Source organism: Panulirus ornatus, chromosome 8 (assembly GCF_036320965.1).
Source record: "Panulirus ornatus isolate Po-2019 chromosome 8, ASM3632096v1, whole genome shotgun sequence".
Classification (NCBI taxonomy): Eukaryota; Metazoa; Arthropoda; class Malacostraca; order Decapoda; family Palinuridae; genus Panulirus; species Panulirus ornatus.
This window is the reverse complement of record NC_092231.1, coordinates 49,539,177-49,551,733: the sequence shown is the minus strand read 5'-3', so window position 1 is coordinate 49,551,733 and position 12,557 is coordinate 49,539,177. Positions and strand designations below refer to the sequence as shown.

General features: G+C 40.4%; 1 non-coding gene across 1 annotated transcript; it reads right to left on the bottom strand.

Moving 5' to 3' along the window:
• Positions 1–1,500: 1,500 nt before the first annotated feature.
• Positions 1,501–1,572, bottom strand: TRNAQ-UUG (transfer RNA glutamine (anticodon UUG)). Its single transcript has one exon. It is a non-coding gene; the product is annotated as a tRNA-Gln (tRNA).
• Positions 1,573–12,557: the final 10,985 nt, after the last annotated feature.

The window sequence follows — 12,557 nt, the reverse complement described above, 5'->3', positions numbered from 1 at the left end:
GGAGTCATTACTCTTGAAGTGACTCATAATGATGTTGTGAGTACAAGGAGTCATTACTCTTGAAGTGACTCATAATGATGTTGTGAGTACAAGGAGTCATTACTCTTGAAGTGACTCATAATGATGTTGTGAGTACAAGGAGTCATTACTCTTGAAGTGACTCATAATGATGTTGTGAGTACAAGGAGTCATTACTCTTGAAGTGACTCATAATGATGTTGTGAGTACAAGGAGTCATTACTCTTGAAGTGACTCATAATGATGTTGTGAGTACAAGGAGTCATTACTCTTGAAGTGACTCATAATGATGTTGTGAGTACAAGGAGTCATTACTCTTGAAGTGACTCATAATGATGTTGTGAGTACAAGGAGTCATTACTCTTGAAGTGACTCATAATGATGTTGTGAGTACAAGGAGTCATTACTCTTGAAGTGACTCATAATGATGTTGTGAGTACAAGGAGTCATTACTCTTGAAGTGACTCATAATGATGTTGTGAGTACAAGGAGTCATTACTCTTGAAGTGACTCATAATGATGTTGTGAGTACAAGGAGTCATTACTCTTGAAGTGACTCATAATGATGTTGTGAGTACAAGGAGTCATTACTCTTGAAGTGACTCATAATGATGTTGTGAGTACAAGGAGTCATTACTCTTGAAGTGACTCATAATGATGTTGTGAGTACAAGGAGTCATTACTCTTGAAGTGACTCATAATGATGTTGTGAGTACAAGGAGTCATTACTCTTGAAGTGACTCATAATGATGTTGTGAGTACAAGGAGTCATTACTCTTGAAGTGACTCATAATGATGTTGTGAGTACAAGGAGTCATCGAAAGCTTACTCCAAGGACTGATAATGATTCATACGTAAGTCACCTGCTCTGGATATTTGTTCGGTAGTACACTGCTCTAGTTCTCCATCGCAAGGCAAAGATTGGTTTGTGATCAACTCTCATCAAGTCAGACCCAAGCTTGTTAATCTAAACGTCCACAGCCATCATGGAGGAACAACTCTAAGGAACTTCATGCAACAATTAGAACAAGAATTTCCAGTATGATTTCAATAATGAGGATGTGTCACCTGCAGTGAACATCATCAATTCATATAAATCATTTTCACTTCCTATCTGAAAATCAACAATTACAAAATTGATGAAGCATAACAACGTCCTCGGACAGGTGACTACAACCATAGAGTGAACCTGACCCTCACCTAACAACGTCCTCTCAATGACAAATGTCTTACCAGAATCTTCTAGAACCTTCCAGATAACCATGAACTCTGCAGGCAAGGAGGAGGGAATGGCCTCTGGCTGCTGATGATAACCACATTATTCCATATATATGCTTATATATATATTATACATATATATATATATATATATATATATATATATATATATATATATATATATATATATATATGATATATATATATATATACAATATAAGAACAATGCGGCCATCATCAGTATCGAAGAAAACTGAAAAGATGAGGTCCCACCGAGATTCGAACTCGGATTGCTGGATTCAAAGTCCAGAGTGCTAACCCTTACACCATGGGACCTGATAAGAAAAGATGTGATTTCATCTAAATGTTTTACATATAATCAGCCAGAGGCCATTCCTCCTCCTGCCTGCAATGTCAAGGTTTTCTAGAAGGTTCTCGAAGATTCTGGTAAGATAATTGCCATTGAGAGGACGTTGTTATACTTCATTTTCATTAATTTTATCATTGTTGACTTTCAGATACAGAAAGATTGATAGATAGATAGATAGGTGAACAGATAGATGTTTAGAGAGTTAAATAGGTAAGGTTATGCATTTCAATTTTCTAAGAAATCGTTGCTGTACGCATTATTCTTCAAGAAATACATGTACACACAGTAAAAAACTATCGCGCGTTTTTTGTACGAAACAAAATGACGCACCAGACGTGGAATAATGGAACAGTTAACATTTTCCTGTGAGATGGTGGTAGCCCTGATGTCCCTGCCTGTGGGTGTCCTCACCTATCTAATGGCAACGATATATCCTTCCGTATGTAGTACAGTAGATGGGAGACGTAAATTGAGCATGTAAATGTAATATTCTGCACAGTAAGGCATATTGCAGTAATCATTATCTCTTGCAAAGTGTCAAATTCGTGGTGTAAAATGATATACTACATGGTAACTACGACAGCCTGCTTCATACCGGCGGTGATTTATCTGTCTGCTGGTTTAGATTAATCAGCAACCTCACGTAATATGTAGTATCACCTGTGTGACTGATAACAGTATGTCACAAACCTGGCACCACATCATAGTATTTAGTAAACCAACATGAAAAGTAATGACTCTTTTCATGGATCTGCATTAGTTAACTTCCCTTTAACAGTGAAAATCAGATTTCTATATAACATGACCATAGACATGTTGTTGGAGGTTAAGAAAGTAATCTTTGACTGTAAATTTTATTATTTCAATACTTGGTATAACCTCCTCCCGTTGCCAACACTTCATTGAGCCTTCGAGGCATGGATGCCACTAACGTCTGCGTTAAGTTCCTACCAGAAGGGCTTCGTAGATGTTCCCATGCTTGTAAACCATCATTTACGACTGTAGCACGACATCGATGTTGTCGGTCAGGCACGCCTTTCTGCATGGCCGCCCATACGTGCTCTATCGGGTTGAGATCAGGCGATTTTGCAGGATGTGGCAACACTGTTATACGTAGATGGCGAGCATACCACGCCTTTACAACCCTGGATGTGTGAAGTGGGCTGTTATCTTGGACGAGGTAAAATGGCTCCGGCTCTGGAAACAGCATAGCCCCCACAGAAGGTAGCAGGACCTCCTCCAGTATCTCAACGTATCTAGGTCCGGTCAACTGGCCAGGCCCTACATCCACCAACTCACCGACACCAGCACCATGGATGGATCCAACCAAATAGTCCTGCACTGACGCGCGCGCCCACTCCTCCTGCTACCCACCACATGTTGTGTCTCGTATCTGGTTATATAAAATGTATAAAATTACATAAGACACACGTGTGTCTTAATCATATTAGTGCAACTGTTGCTGCAATATAGATTAAGATAATAACTAAGTAAATTAAATTATATTAACTAACTTAATATATAATAATTATTTATTATGATATCACATCGTAAATGGAGATTATTGCTACAGTATTTACAAATGCCGTATAAAGTGATCATGATCACTGTTATTCACTTAAAAGATAATGAGTGTGCATAACTAAAATGTAATACTGCAGCACAACAGGACGTGTCAAGCAGCAAACCACTGTGGTGGCCGTGGCACCCTGGTTTCAAAGCACTTCCGGAACGTTGTTCATGTTGGCCTCACCATAAATTGTCATTATAAAATGGAAAATATGTTATATAGCATAACCTCTGTGTGTGTGTGTGTGTGTGTGTGTGTGTGTGTGTGTGTGAGACAGACAGACAGAGAAAGAGCTAACCTGGTGTTAGGATGCCGCCAAACATGTTTGTTTGCAGGGGGACCATCGCTGCAGAAGGTTTTTTCATCACAAAAGATGACGTTCTCCCAGAAATGATGTGGCTTGTCCGCATACTCCAACGCATACTCCACCCTGCTCTCCATGTTTGCCTCACTTAACACAGGTTTTGTTGCTGGTATGCGACCACGTAGCCCCTCAGAGTGATGTCTGTTTCGGACAGTTTGAGGCGTGCACTGCAGACCAAGAGTATCCCGAATGTTGCTAGCGTCGGGCGTGAAGGTGGCAGCAGTAATGACAGCTGCTATGGCCTAGGGAAAGGATGACATATTGCAAATATAACATGTGATGTGGTTGTTTACATAACATCAAGTGGTCCAGTATACCTATATATGCAACATCATTACCTGGGGTTGTGCAACGTGGGCGCCCACGCCGATGCCTGTTGTCTGTGTTGCCCAACTCTGCCTGTCGGTGAATCCATCGTGCTACGGTTGACCGGTGAATACCAAGACGTCTCCCAATTTCAGAGTCGCTGTAGCCCTCATTATGAAGCTGTAGCATAGCTTCACGTGTCGCTTGTGAGGTCTCCATGGTAGAATTAGATATACCACAAAAACAACCTTTCGACATTGGCTCGCAGTGAACTATACCCGCGCTGTTTCATTGTTTCAAAAATATATGGCATGTCTCATTACATTTCCTGCATGGACACGAAATGGCGGTGTAAGATAACCTTTATGGACTGCCACGAACCCAGATGTGCTATAGAATAATACAATATCAATAGTAAAACATATTCTTCCCAAATTACACCTATACAATATGAAGCTATTGTGTTTACCTGGCATCACATTGAGGTATGCTGCAGCTACCACATGCCCCCGGGGGTTACCGCATATAGCTGTGTGTGTCTCACAGATATATTACACACACCAATTCAAAAGTAGGGGTTCGTACTGCCTTGTATGATGTAATTTTATTGTTAATGATATAATGCCGCTCTTGTGGCACGTAACTTACATGGGTCTAGCATAGGACTGTGGAAACCTGTGGCTTCCAGGCACGTATACCAACCCTACCGGCATGGTACAACAGGTAGGTCAGTGATCATTACACACGTCTTCAGACCCCCTCTGCGCGATAGTTTTTTTGTTGTGTGTACAGCGACGACAAGTAGGACAGACAAACCTGAGAAATGGTTGTTAGTGATGGTGTGAACAGTAATATTATTATTACCACACATCACCAGTACACCTTTGATGGCGCTCCTACACCTTCGTATTATTATTACCACACATCACCAGCACACCTTTGATGGCGCTCCTACACCTTCGTATTATTATTACCACACATCACCAGTACACCTTTGATGGCGCTCCTACACCTTCGTATTATTATTACCACACATCACCAGCACACCTTTGATGGCGCTCCTACACCTTCGTATTATTATTACCACACATCACCAGCACACCTTTGATGGCGCTCCTACACCTTCGTGGCTGCTGCACTCTACACAGGAGCAGGGGATGATGGCACATATCTATGAAGCGAAAAGGTTTTCGATGAGACTGTGCTATTTCTTCCCTTCCCTGGTCGATGATACAACCTTTCCCCAATGTTACTTGTCATTCCTGGTGTAACGACTTACGGGTTGAGTCCGGTAACACCTTTTCAATAATAGTATGTGACAGAGTGGAGTGACCAGGATGAAAAGCGTGTTCTGCACCTCAACTGACTGATTATATGATAAGAATAAAGAGAATTACACACCATAAATGTCACTTGCAAGGATCAAGCCAGAGATGAAGCATAGATAACTAGAAGGGTTAAGGAAACAAAAATTGTAAAATACCTTTACCCGGGATCAGTAGCACCTGTGGCAATGGACACACCTTCGTAATGCTTGATCACTTACAACTGATCAACTTTAATACGAAAGTCTTAGGTATTGTCCCTCAGGAAAACTTTTTATAAATATTTATAAAACACATATATATGTTAGATATACACTATCTCTAGAATATATCTTTACCTGGGACGTGTAACACTTGTGTGGATAGACACAACTTTGTAATGCATGATCCATTACACGAAATGAACTTCACTAACGAAGAGTTATACAACGCGTCGTTGGAGAACATTAATCAAATACCTATACAGAATTTTTATGTAAGATAAAAGACATTTCTTGATAGTAAACATAAGAAATGATGACGAAAGAATAGGGATGTAGAGGTAAATATTTTATTGAAAAATTAAATTCTCTTGCCTTAAACTAGCTCCTCGCAATGGATTTTCTTTTCAATACCCACTGTAAGATATATTCTGTGGTTAATCACTATAAATGTTTATGTTTAACAGGTTTTCTATTTCTGATAGTATTTCACTGATTCAGGTTTAAGAACCTTGGTTCTGAACAACCATTATAATGCAACACAATACATATTTATCATAAATAAATCATTTATCACAATAACCATTATGTTTGTACCAGATTCTTTAAGTCCTCAATCACGTTTGTTAATATATAAGGAATTTTTCCACCACATTTCAATACATAACATATATCTACACGTGTGGAAATATATGTATATGTTTTTATACATTTTTCTTTGGCTTTTATAATTAAGGTGTAAGATATCCGTCTGAAGAAAATACTAGATAATATTATAGGTTATGTGTGTGTGTGTGTGTGTGTGTGTGTGTGTATGTGTGTGTGTGTGTGTGTGTGTGAGCGCACATAGGAGTGAAAACATATTTTACACTTACAAGGTTAAGAGACGGGGCAACACGAGTGTACAAATCCTTCCTCAAAAGACTCACGTGATAATGATTAAAGTAGTATACACACACACACACACACACACACACACACACACACACAGAGCAGCGCCAGGCTGGAGGCGGGGCATCGTGACGTCACAGGCAAGTCCCTCCCCCCGCCAGATCCAAACATGTGTTGTGTCTGGTGATGGCGGTTCAAGATTTCCCACATTAATATTGATCTTTACATTATCATCCACTCCCAAAGTCACCTGGCATTCTTGTGTTTCAACAACAGACGTGATATATGCAACACCAGGCAAACATTGTACCATTATCTGATAGGTTAATTGGTGCACAATCAAGAGCCAGTGAATTTCATCGCCGCCATAAGTAAGTAAGGAAGGTGACTTTAATGATGATAAATACGACCTGGTATGGCTGTGTCTACACACTACCGCCATCTGGTCAACATTGTACATACCAACATTTAAACTGTGACATTTAAACAAATTTTTTCAAAACGACTCCATGAAACGCGAACTTAAAATCCATCCATTTAACTCCCTCATTCATTAACGAACATTTAAACATTATCATTTGAACGTAAACTTTCCAGCTGCATTATATCAACAAAGCCCTTTTAAATACGTCATATAAACACAAACATTGAAAATACGTCAGTTAAACAAAAACTTGTGCAAATCGTCATTAAAACTCGAACTTTTAACCTCGTCAATTAAACACTTTGATACTACCATGCAACAGTGAACTTTTACACACCGTCATATTGCAGCTGTTGTATGAAATACTTCACATAACTAAAGAATTTTAAAGTGAATTATTTTAACGATATTCTTGGAATTCTGCACTTTAATATGTACCTTTAAATTCTGTCTGTAGAGGTACACATGACCTTTAAATTCCACCAGAGCAATGGAAGTCTGTACAATTAATTTAACTCTGCCACTGAACGCGAACTTCTAAATTTAGCTGGGCGGCCTCTTATTCCCTGGCTGCCATTCATACTTTGTCCTTTTAAACTGTGTTTATATCGCTCTCATTCACTCTTAATTTCGATCGTCTCTGATATTTCAGTCGTAAAATTTGTTCATGTTGCCATATTACTTTAGTTAAGGTTTATGGTTAAACCTAAAGAATCTACAGTGTTTACAGTGACGGAGCCACCTGTATGTTGTACCAGACAACCAGTAATGTATGGTGACTGACGTCTACAGTGATGGAGACACCTGTATGTTGTACCAGACAACCAGTAATGTATGGTGACTGACGTCTACAGTGACGGAGCCACCTGTATGTCGTACCAGACAACCAGTAATGTATGGTGACTGACGTCTACAGTGACGGAGCCACCTGTATGTTGTACCAGACGACCAGTAATATATGGTGACTGACGTCTACAGTGATGGAGACACCTGTATGTTGTACCAGACGACCAGTAATATATGGTGACTGACGTCTACAGTGACGGAGCCACCTGTATGTTGTACCAGACGACCAGTAATATATGGTGACTGACGTCTACAGTGACGGAGCCACCTGTATGTTGTACCAGACAACCAGTAATGTATGGTGACTGACGTCTACAGTGACGGAGCCACCTGTATGTTGTACCAGACAACCAGTAATGTATGGTGACTGACGTCTACAGTGACGAGGCCACCTGTATGTTGTACCAGACAACCAGTAATGTATGGTGACTGACGTCTACAGTGACGAGGCCACCTGTATGTTGTACCAGACAACCAGTAATGTATGGTGACTGACGTCTACAGTGACGAGGCCACCTCTGTGTTGTACAGTCTCTGACTAAAATGTTGAGGGTCCACTAGCGAGGTCACGGTTTTCGAATTCGAATCATGATGGTATCGGAACCGTTGTGAATCATGATGGTATCGGAACCATTGTGAATCATGATGGTATGGGAGCCGTTATGAATCATGATGGTATGGGAACCGTTATGAATCATGATGGTATGGGAACCGTTTTGAATCATGATGGTATGGGAACAGATATGAATCATGACGGTCGGGAACCGTTATGAATCATGATGGTATGGGAACCGTTATGAATCATGATGGTATGGGAACCGTTATGAATCATGATGGTATGGGAACCGTTATGAATCATGATGGTATGGGATCCGTTATGAATCATGATGGTATGGGAATGGTTATGAATCATGATGGTATGGGAACCGTTATGAATCATGATGGTATGGGAACCGTTATGAATCATGATGGTATGGGAACCGTTATGAATCATGATGGTATGGGAACCGTTATGAATCATGATGGTATGGGAACCGTTATGAATCATGATGGTATCGCAACCGTTATGAATCATGATGGTATGGGGACCGTTATGAATCATGATGGCATCGGAACCGTTATGAATCATGATGGTATGGGAACCGTTATGAATCATGATGGCATCGGAACCGTTATGAATCATGATGGTATTGGGACCGTTATGAATCATGATGGCATCGGAACCGTTATGAATCATGATGGTATGGGAACCGTTATGAATCATGATGGCATCGGAACCGTTATGAATCATGATGGTATTGGGACCGTTATGAATCATGATGGCATCGGAACCGTTATGAATCATGATGGTACGGGAACCGTTATGAATCATTATGGTATCGGAACCGTTGTGAATCATGATGGTATGGGAATGGTTATGAATCATGATGGTATGGGAACCGTTATGAATCATTATGGTATTAGAACCGTTATGAATCATGATGGTATTGGGACCGTTATGAATCATGATGGCATCGGAACCGTTATGAATCATGATGGTACGGGAACCGTTATGAATCATGATGGTATCGCAACCGTTATGAATCATGATGGTATGGGAACCGTTATGAATCATGATGGTATGGGAACCGTTATGAATCATTATGGTATTAGAACCGTTATGAATCATGATGGTATTGGGACCGTTATGAATCATGATGGCATCGGAACCGTTATGAATCATGATGGTACGGGAACCGTTATGAATCATGATGGTATCGCAACCGTTATGAATCATGATGTTATGGGAACCGTTATGAATCATGATGGTACGGGAACCGTTATGAATCATGATGGTATGGGATCCGTTATTAATCATGATGATATCGGAACCGTTATGAATTATGATGGCATGGGAACCGTTATGAATCATGATGGTATGGGAACCGTTATGAATCATGATGGTATGGGAACCGTTATGAATCATGATGGTATCGGAACCGTTATGAATCATGATGGTATGGGAACCGTTATGAATCATGATGTACGGGAACCGTTATGAATCATGATGGTATGGGATCCGTTATTAATCATGATGATATCGGAACCGTTATGAATCATGATGGTATGGGAACCGTTATGAATCATGATGGTATGGGAACCGTTATGAATCATGATGGTATGGGAACCGGTATGAATCATGATGGTATGGGAACCGTTATGAATCATGATGGTATCGGAACCGTTATGAATCATGATGGTATGGGAACCGTTATGAATCATGATGGTATCGGAACCGTTATGAATCATGATGGTATGGGAACCGTTATGAATCATGATGGTATCGGAACCGTTATGAATCATGATGGTATGGGAACCGTTATGAATCATGATGGTACGGGAACCGTTATGAATCATGATGGTACGGAAACCGTTATGAATCATGATGGTATGGGAACCGTTATGAATCATGATGGTATGGGAACCGTTATGAATCATGATGGTATGGGAACCGTTATGAATCATGATGGTATGGGAACCGTTATGAATCATGATGGTATCGGAACCGTTATGAATCATGATGGTATGGGAACCGTTATGAATCATGATGGTATGGGAACCGTTATGAATCATGATGGTATCGGAACCGTTATGAATCATGATGGTATCGGAACCGTTATGAATCATGATGGTATGGGAACCGTTATGAATCATGATGGTATGGGAACCGGTATGAATCATGATGGTATGGGAACCGTTATGAATCATGATGGTATGGGAAACGTTATGAATCATGATGGTACGGAAACCGTTATGAATCATGATGGTATGGGAACCGTTGTGAATATGATGGTATGGGAACCGTTATGAATCATGATGGTATGGAAACCGTTGTGAATCATGTTGTTGTGGGAACCGTTATGAATCATGATGGTATCGGAACCGCTGTGAATCATGATGGTATGGGAACCGTTATGAATCATGATGGTATGGGAACCGTTATGAATCATGATGGTATCGGAACCGTTGTGAATCATGATGGCATGGGAACCGTTATGAATCATGATGGTATGGGAACCGTTATGAATCATGATGGTATGGGAACCGTTATGAATCATGATGGTATGGGAACCGTTATGAATCATGATTTTACGGGAACCGTTATGAATCTTGATGGTATAGAAACCGTTATGAATCATGATGGTATCGGAACCGTTATGAATCATGATGGTATGGGAACCGTTATGAATCATGATGGTATGGGAACCGTTATGAATCATGATGGCATGGGAACCGTTATGAATCATGATGGTATGGGAACCGTTATGAATCATGATTTTACGGGAACCGTTATGAATCATGATGGTATGGGAACCGTTATGAATCATGATGGTATCGGAACCGTTATGAATCATGATGGTATGGGAACCGTTATGAATCATGATTTTACGGGAACCGTTATGAATCTTGATGGTATAGAAACCGTTATGAATCATGATGGTATGGGAACCGTTATGAATCATGATGGCATGGGAACCGTTATGAATCATGATGGTATGGGAACCGTTGTGAATCATGTTGTGGGAACCGTTATGAATCATGATGGTATCGGAACCGTTATGAATCATGATGGTATGGGAACCGTTATGAATCATGATGGTATCGGAACCGTTGTGAATCATGATGGTATCGGAACCGTTATGAATCATGATGGTATCGGAACCGTTATGCATCATGATGGTATGGGAACCGTTATGAATCATGATGGTATCGGAACCGTTGTGAATCATGATGGTATCGGAACCGTTATGAATCATGATGGTATCGGAACCGTTATGAATCATGATGGTATGGGAACCGTTGTGAATCATGTTGTTGTGGGAACCGTTATGAATCATGATGGTATGGGAACCGTTATGAATCATGATGGTATCGGAACCGTTATGAATCATGATGGTATGGGAACCGTTATGAATCATGATGGTATGGGAACCGTTATGAACCATGATGGTATGGGAACCGTTATGAATCATGATGATATGGGAACCGTTATGAACCATGATGGTATGGGATCCGTTATGAATCATGATGGCATCGCAACCGTTATGAATCATGATGGTATGGGAACCGTTATGAATCATGATGGTATGGGAACCGTTATGAATCATGATGGTATCGGAACCGTTATGAATCATGATGGTATGGGAACCGTTATGAATCATGATGGTATCGCAACCGTTATGAATCATGATGGTATGGGAACCGTTATGAATCATGATGGTATGGGAACCGTTATGAATCATGATGGTATCGGAACCGTTATGAATCATGATGGTATGGGAACCGTTATGAATCATGATGGTATCGCAACCGTTATGAATCATGATTGTATGGGAACCGTTATGAATCATGATGGTATCGGAACCGTTATGAATCATGATGGTATCGGAACCGTTATGCATCATGATGGTATGGGAACCGTTATGAATCATGATGGTATGGGAACCGTTATGAATCATGATGGTATCGGAACCGTTATGAATCATGATGGTATGGGAACCGTTATGAATCATGATGGTATGGGAACCGTTATGAATCATGATGGTATCGCAACCGTTATGAATCATGATGGTATGGGAACCGTTATGAATCATGATGGTATGGGAACCGTTATGAATCATGATGGTATGGGAACCGTTATGAATCATGATGGTATGGGAACCGTTATGAATCATGATGGTATGGAACCGTTATGAATCTGATGGTATGGAACCGTTATGAATCATGATGGTATGGAACGTTATGAATCATGATGGATGGGAACCGTTATGATCATGATGGTATGGGACCGTTATGAATCATGATGTATCGGAACGTTATGAATCATGATGGTAGGAACCGTTATGAATCATGATGGTAGGAACCGTTGAATCATGATGGTATGGGAACGTTATGAATCATGATGGTATGGAACGTATGAATCATGATGGTTGAACGTTATGAATCTGATGGTATGGACCGTTATGATATGATGATGGGACCGTT